Source organism: Perognathus longimembris, chromosome 10 (assembly GCF_023159225.1).
Source record: "Perognathus longimembris pacificus isolate PPM17 chromosome 10, ASM2315922v1, whole genome shotgun sequence".
NCBI classification, from domain to species: Eukaryota; Metazoa; Chordata; class Mammalia; order Rodentia; family Heteromyidae; genus Perognathus; species Perognathus longimembris.
The window spans coordinates 51,214,324-51,239,147 of NC_063170.1; positions in this window are offsets into that span (position 1 = coordinate 51,214,324).

Below are 24,824 nucleotides of genomic sequence, written 5' to 3' on the forward strand. Positions count from 1 at the left end.
ACACAACTCCAAAACCTCTGCATAGGCTGGAATCTTCTTGATTTGGTAGCAATGGATAGGAAGGACTCAGGTGCTAGCTGACACAATTTCATTACCTTAGCCAGTTCCCCAAGAAAGAGCACTGCTATTTCTTCCCCGACCTCCTTTCCTTCTGGACAGAGAGGCTGCCAGGTTCACTAGGCAGGGCAGTGTAGGTCCCCACCCAATAGCTTGATTTGTCACTGCTACAGTAGTGTCAACAGAGCCACACCAGTACATCCTCAAGCTCCAAAGATCAAATTTATTTCATCGTGCTGTCCACAGCCCCTCTATTTCCTAGACATCCTGTCCTTATTCCTCCAGCGCAAAGCCTTCCCCAACTTTTCTCCCCAATTCTTCTCCATAGTGACCCTAGTCCAGCCACCCACAAGTCTCGTTCATCTTGTCTGTCTGTGGCTTTTCTCGTGATCATGTCATTAACATGAGAAGAAAACCCACAAATCAAGGCCTTCAGAATTGCTTCCATCAAATCATGTGATACCCCCTAATTCTTGTGGTTCTAAGACTTCCAATACCCTGGAACCTCCTTCCTTCCGGACTGGACCTGCTGAGGTCTTCCTAAAACTCTAGAGCAATTCTTTTCTCATGAAGCCAGCTAGGGCTCTACAGTAGAACTGTCAATGATGACGGATGGCATGTTCTGTTTCTCTGTCCAATATGATACTCATTGGTGGTGACTGCATCCTCACGATCATAAATTTTGAATTGCATGTAATTTTAATTAATTTAACTGTAAGGACAAATTGTCACATGTGGACAGTGGCTATCATGCTGGACAGGACCAGGATTAGAATATTCTAGGTCTACTGAATATAGACTGTATCTCTAACATACAGAATATCCCCTCCACATACACCCATGCCTACAGAATACGCTTATATATTACCTAGCAACCATATCCATCTCCTGTGTTAATACTGAGTCTACAATAGTCATTTTCCTCTAATACAGTTTCCTTTGTTCCACAGTAATTATAAGCAAGCCAACAATTACTGCCTCAGCAAAGCCCTCCATCTCCTCTGCATAAGGTGTCATTCTTTTTCTAAAACATAGACTATCATTCCCTATATGCATATCATAGAACCAGTCATTCTGCTCCACGTGTCATCTACATTCTAATCTCCTTTCCCGAGGCAGCACCAATGGAACCTTCATAGGAAGGTTACAACTGCACAAGAAGGATGAATTTCGGCGAGAGCCGAGATAATAACTGTATCATCTTGGTGCATCTTTTTCTCACATGTGTCTTTTTTTCTGGAGATCACTGTGATCACTCCGAGAGACCATGCAGAATTCTAACTGCTCACCTGCTCACGAGGCCTCCACAGAGGCCAACGTTCAGCACAGTGTTTGACTTGTCAGTTATCAAATGTTGGGAGACAACATGCCTGGGAAAGCATTCTCACCACAGTTGTCATCTGCTACACACCGCAACCCAAGAACATATTGTCTGCCGACTTCTAAGTCACAGTCACGATGCAGTATTGCTGTCACTCCAGCCCCCTCCTGGCCTTTTCCCAAACTGGAGCTTCATTGTCCTTTTAAACATAAATGATGTTAGGTCTTGACCAGGATTGAAATCCACTGCTGACTAAACTCCGCCCCAAGACCTGCGGGAGTCTGAGTGAGCCTGCCATCCAACCTATCTCTCAGCCCTGTCTTGCTGTGCGCATGCTCTGAAGGCACTGGTCTTCCCGGGACATCAAAGTCTCCAGATGCTTCCTTCTGGCCTCAGCGCTCCTGTACTTCCAGTGTGACACTCCCTGGTGCTTTCTTCCCTCTCTCTTTGACTAGTCAATACCACCTCCTCCATCAGCACTCAGCCTAGGCATCACTTATATATAGAAAATACTCTCCTGATCATCTGGACAAAGCCAGAGCCTCATTTTATCAACAACACGTGTCTTCAAAACTCTCATCACAGGTGCTGGTGGCTCACACCTGTAATCCTAGCTACTCAGGAAGCTGAGATCTGAGGATCACAGTTCAATGCCAGCCTGGGCAGAAAAGTCCTTAAGATTCTTATCTTCAACAAAGCACTCAGAGAAAGCTGGAAGTGGTACTGTGGCTCAAGTGGTAAAGTGATAGCCTTGAGCATGAAGAGGCTCAGGGATAGCACCCACGGCCTGAGTTCAATCCCCAGGACTGAAAAAGGAAATAAAGAAAAAGTTCCCCTTTTATATTTTGTGTCTGACTTTGGATGTTGCTGCAGTTTGGATGTGGTCTCGTCCCCAAATGGTCATGGGGTAGAAGGCTCAGTCCTCAATTAAAGGTATAGAAACGATATGGACCCTTTAAGAAGAGGTCCTTAGGTTCTTGGAGCCACTGCCTTCAGAAGAGACAAAGGGAACTCTCGTGGGAACCCTGAGTTCTCACAGAACAAGTTGCTCTCAATCAGTCCTGATTCTCAAGTCACACTCTGACTTCTGATCCCTTCCTCCCTGTCTCTGGAGGCCTTGACAAGGCCGAGCTCACGCCAATCCATACTCCTGAATCTCCAGACTCTGAGCCAAATCAACCACCAAACACAGATTACCACAGAAGGGACAGAAATACAGACTTCATCAACACACAATGCTGTACGTTGAGTAGAAGCAGACATCTGCTCAGTCATTTGACAACTATTTTCAGACTGGCTGTGGCAATCATGATGCTGAGAGCTTAACATGCATTATCTCATTTAAAAAAAAAAGAAATGATCTTTAAGTAGTTGTACACAGGAGTTGCCATTCCACAACTCAGTTTATGAATACAGTGCATTTTGACTGATAATAATATATTAGTACACTGGGCACTTTTTGTGTGGGAAAGCCCTCAGAATGCACAGTGCTTAGCAGTCACTAACTTTTCTGATAAATGATGCTCACAGCAAGGTCTCATGGGGGACTGCGCAAAAAAGCTCACCCTCTTGAGCCCTGTGTTAGTTACTACTGAAACCAAGCAAGAGCTCCTGTGTTGGGCTCTGGCTATACCTTTAAGGGGCAATCCCGAGAGGCCTGCCTCTTCTCCCGCCCTGGAGCTGCTTGGCTGTTAGCCATTCCTACCCCCTTCCGGGTCCAGAACCGGAAGAGGTAGCAAACCAGCCCCACCTTCCTCCTGGGCCACGTGTGGATATCATAATGGCGCAGGGCCAGGCCCAAGGGGTGGTCCTATGGGATGTGATGACCGCCCATAGAGGAAGTTCTGTGACATCACTATGATGGGCAGCTTATCAGCCTATCGCTAGTATGCAGTTAGTCCCTCCCCTTCCTGCCGCCATTACTGTTATATAAACCCCTCCCCTGAGTAAAACCAGTGGAAGTTCCAGAAGCTTACCCCAAGACAGCCCGCATGACTCCCATGTCATTTTTTAAGTGTGCAAGGGGAGGAGGTGTGTCTCGCGACTATGCACCGCCAAGGTTTGCACATTGGGCCGCACTCCAGCTTTCCGCCTGGCGGGGCGGGGCAAAATACACGCGGTGAAAGGGGTCCCAACATTCCTGGGCATTAGGCAGAATGACAGAGACACTGCAAATGGCTGCCATGACATGCATCTTTAAACTAAATTCCATCTTTAAACCTTCCTCTAAGCAGGAGGGCGCTTGAAGCTACCCTAATATCCTATTCCTAATATCCCTTGCTATCTTCAAACCTATGAGCCCTGATATCCTTTCAGAAAAGAGGAGGGGGTGGGGGGCCAATCTCTCTTTCTCTGCCTCAAACTGGTACTTATAGCTTAAGAAAATTGCCATTCAAACTGGCCTATAAGAAACAAGGTCTTTAGGGAGAAAATGAAAGAGTTGGGATTAGAACTCATGAAGTTTGATTGTGGAGGTGAGGTGTGCTCACTACTGACAAAGGAGATCTGCCCCCCCCCAACTTCCCTGCCAAGTCCCATGGCTTGCAGGGTAAATTCCAGCAGGTTCTATGTCATTCTGGTTGGATAAGGACGTTACTAAAGTGCCACTATGGGCTCCCAAAGTGTTCGTGTTTATCATGAACACCATGGGGTAGGGGTGGGATTGAAGGATCTCCTGTAGCCCAGCATGGAGGTGGTCCACAGAAATGGGTGGGGTCGAGGTTTGTAAGTGGAAACAGCTGGAGCACCTACAGCTAATAGTTCTAGCTCAACACCACAGTAGATAGGTTAACAGCTAATGGTTTTCCTTGGCTAGTGCCCGCCAAATTGTGCTGGAACCTGAGTCAGCTTCCAGTTCAGTTAGCACCCCCATCTCCTCTCCCACCTCCTAGCCAGGAGCTCCATGTACTTCCAGAAGTAGGGACGCCCACCCTGCAAGCATGCATAAAACCTTCAGGCCCCAAGCCTGTTCTAGTGTTTTCAAGTCTTTGTTAATGCTCCGGATGAATGAGTCAATCCTGAGGGGAAGGAGAAAGTCCCCCACAAAACAAATGAGAACCATCAGGGGTAGAGACCCTAACTCGCTGGAGTTGTAGCTGCACCTCCTACCAAAGAAGTCCACTGCCACATGTTCCTTATAAACTCACAAGAGGAGACAATGTATATAAATACATCAGAGTCCAGTGAAGAATTCCAGAGCATTTCTCTCCCTGTTGGTTGTGGGTTTCTCACACATACAATAACAAATTTCTGGCTTCCCCAGCACATATGTTGAAGCAATGTGTTGCTGTAGCTGTGACAGTTGGTGACATTTCCTTTGCAGTCAGCAAGATTTGTACAGAGGCTGTGTGTCCAATGGAGAAATTAACATCCTGCATGCCCACATTTGCTCTTAGTCATCATCTGTGCCTTTATCTAAAAACGAATTCACTGAGTACCTACTGGGTGCTCACCCCTAAGCAGACACAAAAATGAACCCATTCACACCCTTGGGAAGATGTTCCATGTGCCCAGATAACCATATTACCCAGTGACATTATTAACTGGAAAGACTTGCGATCAACATTATGCCAGGAATGAGTATCTTCTCTACCAATCTCTATGCATTTTAAGTAGCCTATTACTATACACAGTTTTAAAATTAGGAAAAGGAGCCAAGAGGGGTGGTGCAGACCCATAATGCCAGCCCTTGAATGACTGAGACTGAGGAGACAGAGGCCTGCTGGGCTATAAAGCAAGACCTTCTGTCATTTTTTTTCTGTACCAGTCCTAGGGCTTGAACTCAGGACCAAAGCACTGTCCTTGATGTTTTTATTCACTCAAGGCTTGTGCTCTACCACTTAAGCCACAGATTCACTTCTGAATTTTTGCTGGTTAATTGGAGATAAGAGTCTCGCTGACTTTCTTGCCCAAGCTGGATTCAAACCAAGATTTCTCAGATCTCAGCATGCTTAATAACTAAGATTACAGGCATGAACCACCAGCACCGGCACCAAAGGAAAAAAAATTACAAAGAGAACATGGAAGAGCTTTATGCTCTCAAGATCTCATAAGTACATACAAATGACACAAAGTGCTTTTGGGTGTAGAAGAAAACCTGTTCCCCAGAGCAGTGCTGGAAAGGTTGAATAGCAGCGTCAGTGTGTGAGCCCCTCAGGTTGCTGTGCAGTCTCTCTCTCTTATGTTAAGGAAACGGAGTGTATTTCCTTTGTGCATCTCACCTTCAAGAATCATTGTTAACCTACATCCTTCATCAGAGAGTTGCTTATGAATCTGCAGGAACTGATAACAGACTTAACATGAAGATCTGACGCTGCTATTGATCTCTTTTCAAAGCTTAAAAAAGTTCATTCTACTGGTTTGTTGTGCTCAAGATCTGGGAATTCAGCAAATCGATTAAACACTGGGAGGAAATTACCACAGAGTTAGAAGATCAATCGGAGAAACTGATACCTTGACAAATTTGCCTATTGGCTAAAAGGCCAATACACAATCAAATTTTTTTCAATTGCGTGAGGCCTTAGACATAAACCAATCTATCACTTTCTGTTTAAAAATGCAAACACACACACACACACACACACACACACACACACACACACACGCGCCCTTGGAAGTAAAAAGAATCACTCAAGGGCCAACTTGATTATGGAAATGAATCAGGATTAGCACCCTGTCTTCTGATCCCTAGTCCAAAGTTCTTTCCACTTCAGAGAATGATTTTATTGAGATATAACTGAAATACACTAAACCACATATGTTCCAAGCATACAAGTTGATCTGTTTTGACATATGTATTCAACTGTGAAACCATCACCAAAATAAAGATAAATATTTCCATTGCCCTCAGAATCTCTCTTATGCCTTTTTATTCCTCGACTACCTCCACTACTAAGCAACCATGGGTCTGCTATCTATCATTCCATATTTGCATTTCTGACAGTTTTACATAAGTGGAATCACACAGTATGTGCTCCTTTTGGCTGGCTTGTTTCACGAATAATTATTTGGCGATCCATTCATGGTGAATAAAGACAACATAGTTCATTCCTTTTTAATTGCTAAGTAGTAGTCCACTGGGTGGTTTGAACACAGCTTGTTTAGCCATTCATCTTAAATGGACACTTGGGTTCTTTCCAGCTTGTAGCTATTATTGTAAAATATAAATACAAGATAAACATTTCCAAATAAGACTTTCTGTGAGAAATGCTTTCATATCTCTTGAGCAAATATCCACAAGTTGACTGGTATATGTATGTTTAGAGTTTGAATAAAATTCCAAGCTAGGTTTTATTTTTCACTTTCTTGTTTGTTTAGTGATACTGGTATGATACTCAGTGGTACTTGGGAAGCTATACCACTTGACTCATGCCCCTTGACCTGTGTCCCTTGACCTATGCCATCCTTTTTACTTTAGTTGTATTTCAGAGAGGGTCTTTCTTTTCAGCTAGGGATGGCCTCAGACCAAAATCATCCTATGACACTTCCCACAAAGATGAAACAATAACTGAACACTATCATGCCTGGCTGGTTTGCTAAGATGGGTGCTCACTGACTTCTTTTCAGCGCTGCCTTTCACTACAATCCTTCCAACCTCTGACTTCCAGGTAGCTGGGATTATAGGTGTGAGCTACCACATCGAGCTTATTTTCTTCTTTTTGAGACAGAATCTCAGTGTGTAGCCCAGGTTAGGCTGAAATTGCTATCTAGCCCAGACTGACCTTGAACTCATGATCCTCCTGCCTCAGCGTTCCAATTCCTGGTATTCCAGGTATATTTCATCACACTGGGCCTTGAAAAATTGCTTTCCAAAGCTGTGCAATTATATAGTCACACCTTCAGTGAGCACATGTGAAATTCCAGTTGCTCCACATCCTCTTCAACCATTGGTACTAATTTTCATTTCATTATTATTTTTATTAGCTAGTAATGGTTCTTATCACAACCAACTAGTGAATTCTTCAATGCATCACTGGTGGAGGGTTATCTTTCCAGTGTCTGAAGTCTGGAAATGATTTTGTTATCCCTTCTTTTTTCTCTGTGTTTTTATGAGATAAAAATCTTTGGTGTTGAAGAAGGAGGAGGAGGAAGAAGTGGTGGTGGTGGTGGTGGTGGTGGTGGTGGTGGTGGTGGTGGTGGTGGTGGTGGTAGAGGAGGAGGAGGAGGAAGAAAAGGAGGAAGAAAAAGGAGGAAGAAAAAGGAGGAAGAGGAGGAGGAAGAAGAGTGGATGTTTCTAAATCAGATGACAACGTGAATAGCAGAAACTAGCTTCCCTTGGTGACTCTGAAGGAAGACAGTGCTCTCACTCAAGCACAAGAAGAAACTGCCCCTTCCAGCCTGGAGGTAGAGGCAGCACGTGGAGGCTGGAGGACCCAATGTTTAATGAGAATTTAATGAAGAGTAAAAAGGGAATCCCTACCAATGAGGGCTCTTCAAGGACCACAGGTGACTTTCTTTCCTCTCTTGGACTTTGACAGTACACATTTTCTCTAGGAACTACTGGTATAAATGTAGTCCTTGTGGTTTGTTCACAGTTGCTACTAAGTAATTGCCACAGGCCACTTGTCAAAGTTGTGTTACAAATATCAAGCCACTGATCTCCTTGGCATTCTCAGAACCACCATGGTGCCACTAGCATTACCAGGAGTAGGTATGCCTCATATGTTCTACCCGAGGAAATGAATCCCACCAAGAAGACAAACATCTCTTCCTTTCTATCATATATGGAATCCAATTTTTAAAGGCACTAATAGTAAATGGATGAGTATTTGGGGAAAGAAAGGAATGAGCAGAGAGAGGAAGGGTGACAGAAGAGGGTAATATGTAAATATGATCAATGTGCCATTATATACATGTATGAAATGTCATCAAGAAACCCATTATTTTGGACATTGATGCACATTAATAAAACACTGAATGTGAAAGTTGTGAATGTGAGTGCATAGGAAATCCCTTGCAAGCCCAGCCCTCCGTGAGGCTATCTGCACTACCATGGAGTGATTGTAGGCATTGCTGTTATTCAAAGACTTGGCACCATCTTTAACTGTTCACCAAGAGTAGGTCCTTCATGCTCCCAAGAGAACTCTGGAGAGAAAATGGAATCTGTACTTACAACTTTGGTTACTAACTCTACCAATCTTTTCTTCCCTTTTCCTTTCCTTCCAAGCTATTCAGGTACATGTGTCAGCAGCTACGACAAGTTTTCAGAGATGAATGCATATATGTAAGGCCAAGATTTGGTATAAATTTCCCCCTAAAACCCATATGTTAAGGACTTGATCCTCAGCCCAAGGCACTTTTGGGAAGTGGTGGAATCTTTAAGAGGTGAGGTAAGGCCTATTTGGCAGTCTCCTGGTCCAATGTGGGTGTGACCTTCAAGGGGTAATGGGAACCTGGCCCCACCTTTATCTCCTTGCTATTCACCCACCATGATGCTAACAGCCTGCTCTACCATGCATGCCACATAATACTATGCTAGTGAACCACAGTCCCAAAAACAATGGGGCCAGTGAATAGCAGTTGGGGGGGGGCTCCAAATTGAAAGCCAAAATTAAACTTACTTCTCTTTCAGTTGATTATCTCAGGTCTTTTATTACAGTCACACAAAGCTGACTAATACTATCTCCCTTCTGACAACACCCAGTGGTTCTCCATCTTTGGCAGGTACAAGTCTCACCTGGGGAGCATATTATAACAGAAATACCAGGGCTGTAAAGTCTGAGATTCTGGTTTAATAACACTGGTTTTGAGTGTAACCCCTGAGTTTTCATCAAGTGTCATAGTCAGAGCATTCCATGTATACCTTGTAGCCAGCTGCCCATTATTCCTTCCCTGACCCGAAAGCAACACTGTTTATTGGGGAATTGTTCTTCTGAACTTGGACTGGTTGGGAAGGCAACTCCAGGAACTCATCTACTCAGAGCCAAATCCTAGTTCTCATTTCTCATGTTACATAAGGAATTGGCATGGGACTTAAGCTTAGCCAGTCATATGCCTCTATCAGAACCTGGAATTTTGAGTGAAGAAGGAAGCGGTGGAGATGACTCCACTCAGCAATGTTTTCCTATTTGAATGATGACCTGCTTCCTGCTTCTTGTTTTGATTTGATGCTGTTGTGCCAGTAGTGGGGCTTGAAGTCAGGGCCTTACCCTCTTGCTCAACTTGCTTGCCCAAGGCAGGCACCCTACAACTTGCATTGTGCCTCCAGTCTGGCACTTCCAGCTTCCTTCGTTAACATCTACATGGTCCCCCAGAATCTTCTTTTCAACAAATACATTGCATGTGTGTGTGCATGCTTGTGTATGTGTATGTGCCTGTGTGTGTGCATGCATGCACATGTGTCCGTACATGCATACTAGATTGACACTTGAACTCCTTGTACTTTTGCTTGTTTTTTTTTCCACTCATGGCAGGCACTCAACCACTAGAGCCACATATCCCGTCTGGCATTTTGCTGGTTGGTTTGCTGGATTTGAACTACAATTCTCAGATCTCAGCCTTTTGAATAGTGAGGATTACAGGAGGGAGCCAGCAGTGCTCCACTTCAAATATCTTTCTTCCCCTCTCTCAAATTGGTCATTTTGTCATGTTTGTAACCAAAGGGATATATTAGGATACATCAGGAAATTCTGACACAAGGGACGCTGAGGCCCTCCATTGAGAGGCGAAACCCTTAATTTTCAGTGTTTCCCTAGGTAATCATTTGGAGGAAAGCCATGTTACTTCTACTAGCAATCTTTTTTTTTTGGGGGGGGGGCAGTTATGGGCCTTGGACTCAGGGCCTGAGCACTGTTTCAGGCTTCTTTTTGCTCAAGGAAAGCACTCTACCACTTGAGCCATAGCACTACTTCTGGCCATTTTCTATATATGTGGTGCTGGAGAATCGAACCCAGGGCTTCATGTATACAAGGCAAACACTCTTGCCACTAGGCCATATTCCCAGCCCTCTACTAGCAATCTTTCATCATCATTTCTATGTAACTAAAGCTCAATTTTTTTCAAAAGCACAAAGGGACCTATTCCAGGGCTTTATTGTTCCTCTTTTGCACATAACACAGGTAATCTTTGCATACACAGTGTTTTGCTGAGAATAGAACTCTACAATGTTCTTCTTGAGCTGCCAACCCCAGGATTACCCTCACTAGCTCCTCTTTATTTGTGCAGCTTGGAAGCCTCTGTCTTGCTGTAGAGGAAGAGTTGGAGAACCAAGTGGACATCTGACAAGCCACTAATTAGCTGCCTCATGGTGAGCTGATGTGGGCCATGACCTCGGGGAACTGACTAGAGGGTGACAATCCACAAGGAAGTATGGAAAACCATAAAAGCACCATTATTAGCAACTCCTGATGAAAGGATGACACTCCAACAATAACAATAGATGCTAATTGTTCCCTAAAATAAAGTTTCTATGGTAATAAGCCTTTGGTCACAGATTTGTGGCTAAAGAGTTAGTCACTGTAGAACAAATTATAGCAGAAAAAGAATAAGGGCTGTGACCTTCCTTTCCCAGCTAAAGAAATCTTCTTTCCTTTGGTGTTATGTAATGCTGTTAGAAAACTGGTTTCAAGATACTCAGTTATGCTGCTCTTCAGAAGAATGGCCTTCTGGGAGACTATGGGACTCTGAGGCCTCTGTCCATCTAGCATCCATTGTTATTTTCCCCTCTGAAGGCAGTGTCCCGATTTGTCTCTAGGATATCTCCATACCCTCATGGTGGCCTATGTCATTTCAACAAGATTGATGCCATCTCTTAAGTTTCCAAGCATGGCCTACATGGATAAAACCAAGATGGGGTGGCCACGGGGGCTCACATCTGTAATCCGAGCTACTCAGGAGGCTGAGTTCTGAGGATCACAGTTCAAAGCCAGCATGGGCAAGAAAGTCTGTGAGACTCTTATCTCCAATTAGCGACCAGAAAACTGAAAGTGGCACTGTGGCTGAAGTAGTAGAGTACTAGCCTTGAGCTGAAGAGCCAGGGACAGTGCCAAGGCCCCGAGTTCATACCCCATGACCAACAAAAACAAAAACAAAAAACAAGATGGTTGTAGAGTACCGTCAGACTAGTGAGACTCAGAACTAGTGAAAAACAAATAGGTTAATTTTCTACCGTGAAAGGAGAGTGTAAGAATCAAGGAATCTCAGCAGAAAGCAAAACTGAGACTAGAGAGAGATTTCAAATGTCCCTGTGTACGCCCTTGGATCCAGCCATGACTGAAGTAGCACAAGCCACTAGGTTTTTCAATTCCAGCAGTTAATAAAGTCCTTTTCCAGGTTTTACTTATGTTGTTATTGAATTGTGTTTCTGTCCCTTCCAACCACAAAACTCCTGATGAATACACATGGGAAGCAATAGCCTGACCTCCACGAAGGTTATTTGATGAGGTTGTTAATCCATTCATCTGGAACTTTCCCCACTACTCTTTTTGGTCTAAGAAGGGAAAGGACAGGAAGCTCTTCTAATTGAATCCTTCTGCTACAAACACTTTTCCCCCCCCCACATTTCCTAAGCTATGCAGCAAAACCTTGTTTCCTTGCCTTTCCCTTCTGTACAATGTTTTCAAATTCAGAACATATGCTGACAACACTCCAAGTGAACTTGACTTCTGTTGTTTCTCTTGCTCCAGGAACCCATTTTCATTTTTTTCAATGAAGTGGCTGGTCTCTCCTGTCTCCTTGATGCCTTTCTTCCAGTTGTGATTTCTTTTTTTTTTCTTTTTTCATATTTTTTATTAAACTTTTTTCTTTATTGTCAAAGTATGGTTCAAAGGGCTTACAGATTCATATGTAAGGCAGTGAGTACATTTCTTGTTCAACAGTTGTGATTTCTTTAAGAAATCCTACAATACCAAGGTCATTACCCTCTTACAGTTGTCCAATACCTTGAACATATTCTCCACTACAGTAATCAGAGAGAAGGCAGGGCAAGGCCATCTCTTTGAACTCACCCCAATGTGCACATTCTGTTCCCTAATGAATTTACACTAAGGGAGGGACTCTGCTCTGTTAGTGCATATCAGTTTTTCCTATGCGATGGGATAGATCTATTGAGTATCCCGACATCCCTCACTCTAAAGAAGTTATAAAGTCAATTTGCAGCTTATTACCATCCTTGACTCCTCACAAGCAATTTATTGCCAAACTCTGGGATGTCTGGCTACAAGGAGCTAAAAAAAAATGAAACTCAGATTGGTGAAAGGAAAACTCAAAGGGTTTTTTACTACCATGAATCAGGATGTGAATAACCCCAAGACCAACTCCAGTAGATATATGACAAAATAATGTCTAAAACCTTGTGGAAACTAGCTGGAGATAACGGAGAATAGAATGTGAAGGAGACAATAGTAAAAAGGCCGGGTGCAGAAATCAGAAGGAAAAGACATGCTGAAACATCACACTGGAGTTTCTTGCTTAGGAAGTTACATTGAAAATCATTGCCTACCGTGCTGATATTTTATACCTCTCAGTATATATAAAATGTTGAGTAATTTGCTGAAAAATGAAATTTCAAAAATCATTTTCAAAAATGAAATTTCAAAAAATACTCAGTGATGGCTGGGAATATGGCCTAGTGGTAAAGTGCTCGTCTCATATAATGAAGCCCTGGGTGCGATTCCTCAGCACCATATATATAGAAAAAGCCAGGAGTAGCACTGTGGCTCAAATGGCAGAGTGCTAGCCTTGAGGAAAAAGAAGCCAGGGACAGTGCTCAGGCTCTGAGTTCAAGCCTCAGGACTGGCAAAAAAACAAACAATCATAATACTCAGTGATGTCAAAGAGTGATCAAAAAATGTTATGCGGGGCTGGGGATATAGCCTAGTGGCAAGAGTGCCTGCCTCGGATACACGAGGCCCTAGGTTCGATTCCCCAGCACCACATATACAGAAAACGGCCAGAAGCGGCGCTGTGGCTCAAGTGGCAGAGTGCTAGCCTTGAGCGGGAAGAAGCCAGGGACAGTGCTCAGGCCCTGAATCCAAGGCCCAGGACTGGCCAAAAAAAAAAAAAAATGTTATGCCAGACCTGCAGGAAAGTCCACAAAACTCTCATCTCCAAAATAATTAGCACAAAGCAGTGCTAGCGGCATGTCTAAAGTGGTAGCGTGCCAGCCTAATAAGCTAGTTTAACAAGCATGAGGCTCTTTGCTCAAACCCAATGCTGGCATAATCCACTTACCTAATTCCTTATGATGGGCATTTGAACTGTTGAAAATTTTTCTGTAGTACAAACAGTACTTGCGATGAAATCATTATATACACATACGCATCTGTAATCATTTCCTAAAAAGAACTGTGCTATTGCTTGATGGTAACAACATTTTCCTAGAGAGCCACAGGGCCATGTTGTTCTCCTGGAAGGTTCTAACCAGTACACCCCACCTCACCCACACAGGGGAGCTTCATAAAGTATGTTTCATTTCCAATCCACATTTCCAACAGGTGGACAGACTGTGTGGTCTCCTGGGCTCCAGTTCTATGTCAGGTTATAACAGCAAGTTGGTCCTGGTGGATATCACAGAGAAAACCAGAGTCAGAAGACGTGCAGGCTGGAAGGGCAGCCCAGCAAAGGGCTTTGGAAAGCAAAGCCCAACTTTCTTCTCCATGTCTAGTTTCCATATCTATACAAACAAGAGATAATCAAACTTGCCCAGCATGATGTATAAAGGTAAGCTTCAAAATGCACACATAAAATCATTCATGTGGACCATAATGTTCCCAACTCCCCTTCATGCCTAGCACATTAGGAAAATCCAGGAATGGAAAGGAAGGAAGAGGAGCAGGTCAAAAAGTAGAAACAAGGGCTGGGGATATAGCCTAGCGGCAAGAGTGCCTGCCTCGGATACACGAGGCCCTAGGTTCGATTCCCCAGCACCACATATACAGAAAACGGCCAGAAGCGGCGCTGTGGCTCAAGTGGCACAGTGCTAGCCTTGAGCGGGAAGAAGCCAGGGACAGTGCTCAGGCCCTGAGTCCAAGGCCCAGGACTGGCCAAAAAAAAAAAAAAAAGTAGAAACAAGGGGCTGGGGATATAGCCTAGTGGCAAGAGTGCCTGCCTCGGTATACCCGAGGCCCTAGGTTCGATTCCCCAGCACCACATATACAGAAAACGGCCAGAAGCGGCACTGTGGCTCAAGTGGCAGAGTGCTAGCCTTGAGCGGGAAGAAGCCAGGGACAGTGCTCAGGCCCTGAGTCCAAGGCCCAGGACTGGCCAAAAAAAAAAAAAAAAAAGTAGAAACAAGATGTGGCCTCTAAAAGCAGATTAATGAGACCTGTTGAAATTTTTAAGAATCAGAAAACGGGGAGAGAAAGAAAGGAGAGAGTTTGATTAGGATATATTTATATGCATGAATATGTCACAATGAAATGCTTCCTTGTACAAATAATACATGCTAAATTTATTATTTTAAAAAATAAAATGTTAGCTGGGCATTGTAATCCTGACTACTCAGGAGGCTGAGATTTGAGGATAGAGGTTCAAAGCCAGCCCAGGCAGGAAAGTCTGCAAGAATCTTCTCCTTAATTTACCACAAAAGGGGAAGAAAAGCCAGATGTGAAGCTGTGGCTCAAGTGACAGAGCATCAGCCTTTAGAAGAAAAAGCTAAGGGACAGTAACCAGGCCCTGAATATAAGCCTTTCTACCAGCGCAAAAAAAAAAAAAAAAAAAAATCAAGTAAGTAATAAAGTATTAAAGTAATAATATATCTTATCTGACACACCAGGGTGAAACCTCTTGGTGCAATGAATACACATTTTTTAAGAAAGAAAGGCAAAACAGGTTCTGTTATGGGCATTGGAAAGGGTTAACAGAGCAAATGAGGATGAACACTAGCTTATTTGCATGTATGCAAATAGAACATTGAAACCTGTTGGAATTGTTTTAAGAAGTGAGGAGTGGGGTCAGAGAGTAGGGAGAGATAAGGATGGGGTCAATTGTATGCACTGTATGAAAGTATGGAAATATTATAATTAACCCCCTCTTGTACAATTAAAATATGTTAGTTTAAAAATCATAAAATAATAATGTAAAAAGGAGCTGATCTTAAGAGTAGAATAGTGGCATGAGAGGTTGGGGAGACTTGTCAGATGTGGGGTGTTTTGGCAGGATGAACAAGTTCTCCTGTTCTACAGCACACAACAAGAGCTACACACAACAATAACTGTACCACCTGCTCTCTCCACAAACAAATGGTAAGTACCAGAGGTGATAGATAGGCTAAATTGTCTTATTGGATTAGTATACAACGTTTATATGTACCTAAACATCACACCATACCCCAAATATATACCATAATAGGTATCTATTAGAAACAAGCAAATAGAAACAAGAAGAGGGGCTGAGCCTGAAGAAACAGGATCCTTCTGTGTTCAAAGCACAGAAATACAATTACTTGTAAGAAAGAAAGCCCAGGAAATGTTCCATGCCAGCTTCCACATGTCCCTGCTGGTGGGTCACCCCCCAAAACAGATTAACTAAATGCTTCCTGACTGCTATCCACTCCACTGCCTGAAGCAACACCTGAGCAGCACAGAAGGCCAGTTACTAAAAGGGTCTTGGCGTGGGGGGCAGGCAGACAAGGAAATGTTCTCTCTTACGTCCGATGTAATGTACCTGTGTGGATGCACTTCATATGTCATTCAGGGCATTCATGAGTGTATATGTACATGTATAGTGTGCGTTTGTGTATGTGTGGTCCTACTGGAGTCCAAATACAGAGGCTCACGTGGTTCTTTTATGCCCCTAATAATTCTGTTTCTAAAAGGCTGTCAAATTATCTGACATGAGTTATTCTTTATGAACCCTGCGGTTTGTTTTAGTGATACATTGGCCTCAGTATTTACTACAAGGTTCTCAAGATGGCCTTACCTTTTACCTACCAGCCATTTGTCCAAAGCCTGTCTCACCAGGGTACTTCCACCCACCCAAAGTGTCCTGCACCAGGATAGCTCTCTACCTGGTGCCATCTTTGTTTTGACAAAGCATTTCCTTCCCACTGTCATTGTAAATCAAGTACCGGAATGGATGTTTGGTGCCATTTTCCTTATTTTCTTTTCTTAAGGATGCTCAATTTCTGTTTTCACATGGTTATCTCTGCCTGATTGTGCAGGATTCCATTTTCTTGTCTTTGCCCACATCACTTCAAACTTCATTCTTAAATTATGCTTGTGAATGGAATACACACTTGTAAGAAAAAATATATATATAACCTCATTAAATATCATAAAGTGCAATGGGCCAAGTCTTTCTTCTGTCTTCGCAGTAACCCCATCCAACTCCACCCGAACAGAGACAGCTGCAGTTCTCAGACCCTGGGCTGACTGAAGAACTGTTTATCTGTGTAAAGGGACACATCATTTCACTTTGCTGAGCCTTAGCTCCTTCCTCTGTAAAGTAGGAATGACTGGGGATGGAAATTATGCTTTGGAAGAATCTACCAATACAGTGCCCGATCATACTAAATGTTCAGTACACACCATAGCTATATTAGCAATATTACTAGGAACTTTTCACTATCCCTTCTGTGCAAATATTAAAATTTTTTTAACTTGAAGCTTCATCTTCATACTTGCTAAGCAAGTATACTACCAAATTTGGTAGCTTTTGGATCCCCTTATTTGGAACATTTATTTATTCTTTTTGGTGACTATAAAAATCAAGAATCCTGCTATCCCATTATTTCTTCAGTAATACCACTAATGATGAATCTGAAGTTTTCAATTAAGATTGCCTAATTGTTGTTTATGGTGCTGGAGGGTTGAGCCCAGGGTAAGTGTTCTATCACTAAAGCTAAGCCCTCAGCTCTTAATTCAGAATTTCAGTGCTAAAGGACTATCTTTGAAAATACTAGTTGGAGTGTTTATGGAAGTATTTTCTTTCTTCTTTTTTTTTTCAATGCCAGAACTCTGGCTTGATCTCTGGGCCTGGGCACTGTCCCTGAGCTTTTGTGCTCAAGACTAGTGTTCTACCACTTGAGCCATACCTCCACTTCTGGCATTTTGGGGTGTTAATTGGAGATAAGAGTTGCATGGACTTCCTTGCCCTGGCTGGTTTCCAACAGTGATCCCCAGATCTCAGCCTGCTGAGTAACTAGGATTACAGGTGTGACCCACCTGTGCCTGGCAGAAGTATTTACTTACGATGGACTTTACAAAATAGAATTGCTGTGTCCATGGATGTAGACATTTTGGTTTTAGTAGTTATGGTACATGACAGGCATCTGTCCAATCTCCAGAAAATTTCCAGCTCTCTGCTTTCTAGAACCTCACAGACCTGTCCCTCCCTGTCCTCAACCAGGTAGAAAGGCTGTGGAAATTGCCCAAGTATGATCTGAGTGCAAGGTACATATATCATCAATATTTTGTTGCCAATTGGAAAATCTATCAGCCTCCTGTATCTTCTACCATGATGACCTTCAATATTCGAGATAGAGCTTTCAAGTTCTTTAATGAATCCAGGTAGATCAAAATCTCAGATGATACTGGGTACCAGTGGTTCATGCCTATAATCCTAACTACTCAGGAGCCTGAGATCTAAGGATCACAGTTCCAAGCCAGCTCCAATTAACCACCAGAAAACTGGTAGAGTGCTAGTTTATACAGTGCCCAGACTCTAAGTTCAAGCTATAGGACCGGCATGCTCTCGCTCTCTCTCTCTCTCTCTCCTCTCTCTCTCTCTCTCTCTCTCTCTCTCTCTCTCTCTGCCTATCACAAACCTAGTACTTTTATGCTATAGGTCACACATCATTTGTTACCACAGCATAACCTGACCGATACACTGCCAAATTCTTCCTCCCCAAAAAGAGGTTTTACCAATTCACATTCCTACCAGAGCCTGGTTTTTTTACATGTGTCTCACAAGTTTTCTCAAATTTTTCCTTTCCATTAGACTTATTAGAGATGAACAAGAGGAAAGGTCTATAATGCCCAAGCCACTTTCCAAGGTTTTATTAATTTCATACCTATATTTATTAGCAAGTCCTATTTTCTCAAAAATGTCCCACCATGCTAATATGTAACTAAACGCCCTTCTCCAGCTCTTTAGTTGCTTTTTCCAGCATTATCTAATTCCTTTTTTTTTTGTGGGTCCCATCTTAATTTTCAATATCCTAAACAAATATACTATAATCCTGCTCATGCCTCTCTGTGTTCTCCTTTCCTTTCCTTTTTTTTTTTTTTTTTGGTGGTGGGGGGGGGGGGGGAGGTATGCCAGTACTGAGGCTTGAACTCAGTATTTGGAGTGCTTTTTCTCTCAAGGTTACTGTTTCAACACTTGAACCATAGCTCCATTTTCACTTTTTTGATGATTACTTAGAGGTAAGAATCTCATGGACTTTTCTGCCTGGGCTGCCTTTAAACCATGATGCTCAGATCTCAGCCTCCTGAGTAACTAGGATTATAGGCGTGAGCCACTGATGCCCAGCTGCCCTGCACTCTTGGTTTTTATCCCCTCATAGAGAAATGAGCAGTCACTGTATTGGCTATGTGACTATTCTAAATTGTTCTTTTAAAAATTGCACATTAACACTGTTACTTTTACTAGAACATCTATTAACAGCTTAAGATACAGCCCTCTCCTCTAAATTCCTATGCACTTGGTCTTTTCCACAATTCTGGCCTTGAGAACAGCAATTAGCAGATCTGCTCTGTGAGCTCACCCTTCCTCTATCCCTTTTGCAATCACACCATGTGTTTGTATGGAACATATTTTGCTACTGCTGAATCACACGTTGTGTCACTGGGTAGGTAACAGCTGTCCCTAGGAGCTAAGGAAGTCATGTGATCCAAGCACCAATGTAAAGCAAGACCTTGCCAACAAGGATTTGGAAAAGTCTAGAAGCCTTAAAATATGAGCACTCAAATTCTCAAACCTCAAGTGTATACACACACACACACACACACACACACACACACACACAATCCCCATAAGTCAGATGACTTGTCTACTGAGAAAATCCAGGACCAGGGGATTCATGATTACCTTTGGCTCAGAAAGATGGAGCAGGACAGTTGAGAACTGACTGACTCAGACGAATTTGCTTAAACTACTACTAGAGGATTGGGGGGGGGGGGGGGCGGGTAGAAGCTAAGTTCCTAAGGGGCATATAGTAATTGTTTAATACATATTTTGAGGGTAAGTTGATGTAGACTACCTCCCTTAAACCTTGCCTCAATAAAAATAAGCCTAGTCCTAAAAGCTACCACACAAACATTAGATAAGCAAATATCCACAATCAGTGGTATATCCTCTAAGCTCAACCTAGTCCCTGCTCTCTGTTCTATGTGCTCTCAACAGGAAGTATGCCCCTGAGACAGACACAAGTACCTCCTTGAGGTACAATTCAGTTAGCCTCATAGGCAGTGCCACTCAGCCAGAATCACCTAGGTTAGTGGGTCGAGATTGGACCACACAAGAATCAAGCCTCAGTTGCCTCAGAAAGCCAGAAGAGCACTAGAGTTCTACGTCCTACTCATGCAAGATTGAGAATCACTCTTAAATATTTTAGCCAACCTAGCCCATTTCTCTTATGTATTATACTAATTAACATAGTCTTTGATAATGTTCATGAATAGACTATTTGAAGCACCTATGGTTAAATTCATCTGAAGTGTGGTCTTACAAACAAATGTAAACTGGCTGTATCTAGAGCAACTTTCCAACCAGAAGCTGTCTGCCTCCAGGGTGTAGCATCTATTGAAACCATGCTCACTGGCAGCTTCCTTTAAAAATCAATTCTAGACATCCATGTCCAAAGGATCACTGATGGAAGGTTCAAAAACACAAAAATTAGGATACTGAGCCCAACTCTTGAAACCAGGGGTGTCCATAAACAATACGCTCCATTGACATCTCTCTCATATCTGGTCAGATGAACTTCTACGACAATGTAATAAAAAGAAGAATTAGGCTCACCAGGAAGACATTTCTTCTGGCATATTGCCTGTGTACACTGGAAACCGCTCACAGGTAAGCCTCAGCTCTCTGAAGTTACCAGGGAAGACTCCTTCCTTCCCCCCACCCCCCCCCCCCCACGCCCCCATCACATCACATCGTCTCTTCCCACCCAAAGTCTCAACATAATCCTTGAAACCTTGGGGTACTTCCAACACACAACTCTAAGACTGGGGGGGGGGGAAGCAATATATGTTTTATTCATTTCATTGGGGGGAGAGGATTTCTTTAGAAGATATTTAGATTCACAAAACACGTGGGCAGAAGGCACAGAGATTTCCCATATGCTTCCCCCTCCACAAACTCCTTCACACCCACAGTTCCCCCTCTGTGAGCAACCCTTCTCACAAAGGAGTATGTGTGTTATATCTGATGAACCCACGTTGAGGCGTCATGGTCACCCAAAGGGTTCCTTTTGGTGTTATACATTAGTCTGTAGATTTAGGAAAATATAAACTCATGTATCCAACATCCAAAGTGCTTTCCCTGCCCTTAAGTTACTCTGTACTCTACTCATCCCTCTCCCCCTATAATTTCTCTAACCATTGATGTGTCACTATTCCCAACTTTTCAATAGTTAGATACCTCATGACCGTACTATATACCATTCTGGGACATATACTTGAAGGAATATAAATTGGTACAACATACACATGACATGCCTATGCACTGAAGTTTTTTGTTGTTGTTGTTGTTTTGTTTTGTTTTTGCCAGTCCTGGGCCTTGAACTCAGGGCCTGAGCACTGTCCCTGGCTTCTTTTTGCTCAAGGCTAGCACTCTGCCACTTGAGTCACAGCGCCACTTCTGGCCGTTTTCTATATATGTGGTGCTGGGGAATCAAACCCAGGGCTTCATGTACACGAGGCAAGCACTCTTGCCATTAGGCCATATCCCCAGCCCATGCACTGATGTTTATAGCAGCACTTGTTCACAATGGCCAAACTATAGAACTGATCTAGGTCCCCACCAATCAACAAATGGATAGAGGAAATGTGGCATGTGTACATGATGTTGAAATTGGGTCATCTTTAGGGAAAAAAAAAAATGGATGGAACTGGAGATCATCAAGTGAAGCAAAATAAGCCAACTTGGAAAGACAAATGTCACTTTTCTTTTTCCATATGCAGAAGCTAGATCTAAGGGGAAAAACATGGACATGAAAATCAAAGAGGATTTATTTAAGAGGAGAGCTACATAAGTATGGGGGAAAGGGGAGAACATGATGAAAGACATTGCGTGCATACGTGAAAATGTTATAAAAATTCATTGAAAATGCAAGAAAAAAAATTTTCTAAGGTCGAGGATAGAGGGAGGAAGAATAAGACAGGTATAGAAGGAGTAAAAATCATCAGTGTACTATAATGCACGTATACAAATACTCTATTGAAGCCACCACATGATACAATTAATTTTAAAAGGTGGGAGGGGGTGAAGCCACATAATTAGAATCACCACTCAGTAACACCCTTTCAGACTGGCTTATTTCTTCTTTATTGTCTTTAAGGAGACTAGAATGGAGGGAAATTTTTCTTTTGGATCCTTGCTACCTTGCTCATTCTCACCCCTCCAACCTTCATATCAGCTACCCACTACTTAAAGAGACAGCTCTAGCAATCCTTCCTCTCCTTTCCCTCCCCCCAGAATCACTCCTTTCACTGAAAAATGCACTTTCATGGTGTTTCGTGCAATATTTTACTACAGCCCTGTCTTTCCTCACTAAGGTCAACCCTTTGAAAGTACAACTGATTACACACTGCTTTTTATTATTTCTTTAGTATTTACATAATGCTTTTTAAGTGTTTATAAAATGTGTTTTGGGTCAGTGTTAATGGATGAAAAGTGTTGAATAGTATAACCCTAAGTACCTGTAGCTAGATGTTTTTGCAATCTTTTTTTTTTTTTTTTTTTTTTTTTGCCAGTCCTAGGGCTTAGACTCCAGGCTTGGGCTCTGTCCCTGGCTGCTTTTTGCTCAAGTAGTACCAGTACTCTACCTTTTGAGCCACAGCACCACTTTCAGTTTTTTCTGTTTATGTGGTGCTGAGGAATTGAACCCAGGGCTTCATGCTAAGCCAGATTCCCACCCCTGCAGTAATCTTATGGTAATAATTTTCCACCATAAGTCCTTACACTGTGAGTTGCATTTTTCTGGGGAAAAAATACCCTTGACATGTGATGCAGACACACTCTGTTCCCAGGCATATTTCTTTCCCTGTTAGACTTCCAGGGAAGGATCTATGCCTCTTTTGTGGCCAGTATGTCTGATATCCAGTTTTTCCTTCCCTCCCTCCTCCCTTCCTTCCTCTCTCCCTCCATTTCCCTCCTTCCCTTTCTCCTTCCTTCCCTGTCTGTCTGTCTGTCTGTCTGTCTCTCTCTCTCTCTCTCTCTCTCTCTCTCTCCTCACTACTATAGTGTCTCACTAGTCTTGTTTGCTATCGCTGGTATTCTACCACTTGAGTCATGCATGCCTCTGGCTCTGCTTTTTTGATAATTATTTTGGAAATAGAGTTTCAAGGACTCTTCTATCCAGGCTACCTTCAAACTTTGGAATCTCAAGCCCCTGAATAGATAGGATTATAGGCATGGGCCACTAGCTAGCCTCAACGTGAATATATTTTAATTATTATATTATTATTATTGTACAGAGGGGTTATAGTTACATAAGTCAGGTAATGACTACATTTCTTTTTGAACAATGTCACTCCTTCCCTCGCTCTTTCTCAGTTTTTCCTTCCAGTCTCCACCCACAAGTTATATAGTTCATTTCCAACATAGAACCTAGTGAGTACCACTGCTACATTTCCAGATGGATGACAGAAACTTGCATGATCATGAGCCACTGTTGGTTATTCATGGTTGGTTTGACTGTGGTGCTGGCCATATTTAGTCTTACCTTTGTTCTGCAATTATGTTACATTTTCAGTATCCCATTGTATCTTAGGCATATACAAGTTTAGCATACAACTTAGTTTATTTTTCCCTGGTACTCATTCTATATTTTTAACAGAAAGAATGGTGGGCATGGTGCCAACCCTACAGAATTTTTGCCTAAAATTAAATCAGTAGTTGCCATGTTTTTAAAACACTCTAAATTATGGGGACAATGGGTGGCTAATGTAATTTTCTAACTAGAAGAAAGCTTGGGGTTTATTTAATAATATGGGTTTTTGTTTTATTGTATATGTACTATGTGCAAGGACCCATGCCAAGTTCCTCACAAGCATGATCTCACTGGATCCTTTTTCTCTTTGCCTTGGGCTCCAGTATGGCTTGGCACAGCACCATGACTGATCTTGTTCTTTTGAAAATGTTGATTGTTGCTCATCATGAATTTTTTTGCATTAATTGTGATTTTTTTCTAAATATGATTTTTCTTGGTTGCTGAGTTTTTTGTGTCCTGTTCCCAGTAACAGCTTTAGAACATGAGGGCCTTACCCGCCCCCCCCCCCCCCCGCCACCTCCTTTTAGACAGAAAGACACTGGGATCAGAGTAGTTGCAGTTGCCTAAGGTTTATAGATACCAGCTATGGTGGAATTAAATCTGAATCCTAAAGCCCCGACATATCACCTATCAGCTTTAGTCTATAATATCACAGATGAAGAAACTGAACCATGCTAAAATCTGGCATTTCTTACCTGTCACTCAAATATAGCAAAAGGATATTCCTTGCCCATGCATCCTCTGTACTCTCCAGGATTGCAGAATTAATTCTTCAGTAACTGTCATTTTTGAAAAGTCTCTTAGGGATGTCATGTGATGCACTTTATCTAGATAGAATTTGAGAAAGGCTTTCATTCTTTCACTTACTTACCCACTTACACTCCAGGATATATAGCAGCATGTGACTTTAAAAGGCGTGCAGAGGTATACATACAAGTAAAAATCTAAGCCAGATGCTGGTGGCTCACACCTGTAATCCTAGCTACTCGGGTAACTGAGATCTGTAGATCACAGTTCAAAGCCAGCAGGGATAGGAAAAGTCCCCATGAGATTCTTATCTCCAAGAAAGTACTCAAAACAGCTGGAAGTGGCACTGTGCCTTAAGTGGTAGTGTGCTAGCCTTGAACACGAAAGGGGCTCAGGGATAACACCCAGGCCCTCAGTTCAAGCTCCAGGACTGCAAAAAAAAAAAAAAAAAAAAAATCTAAGATGCAGTATGGTAAATTCAGCCATGAAAGGGCTCAAATGTTACAGGACTTTTGTTGTATAGTTGGAATACTAATTAATTTTAGTTATGCCTCATCCTCTAAAAACAGCATTATGTGCTGGCTGGAGAGGGTGCAGAGAAATATACAGTGAGCCTCCTTCCCTTTCAGGAACAGAGATTTCTACACAAAGTCTCTCTCTATATATATACGACATATCTGCCACTGACTCTTTTTAATAATTCTCATAACTTATAGATTTCTCTGTTATATAACCATTCATTTCTTCACTCATTGAAAGTGTGTTGTCTGCCAGACACTGGTGGCCCATGCCTATAATCCTAGCAACTCAGAACCCTGAGAT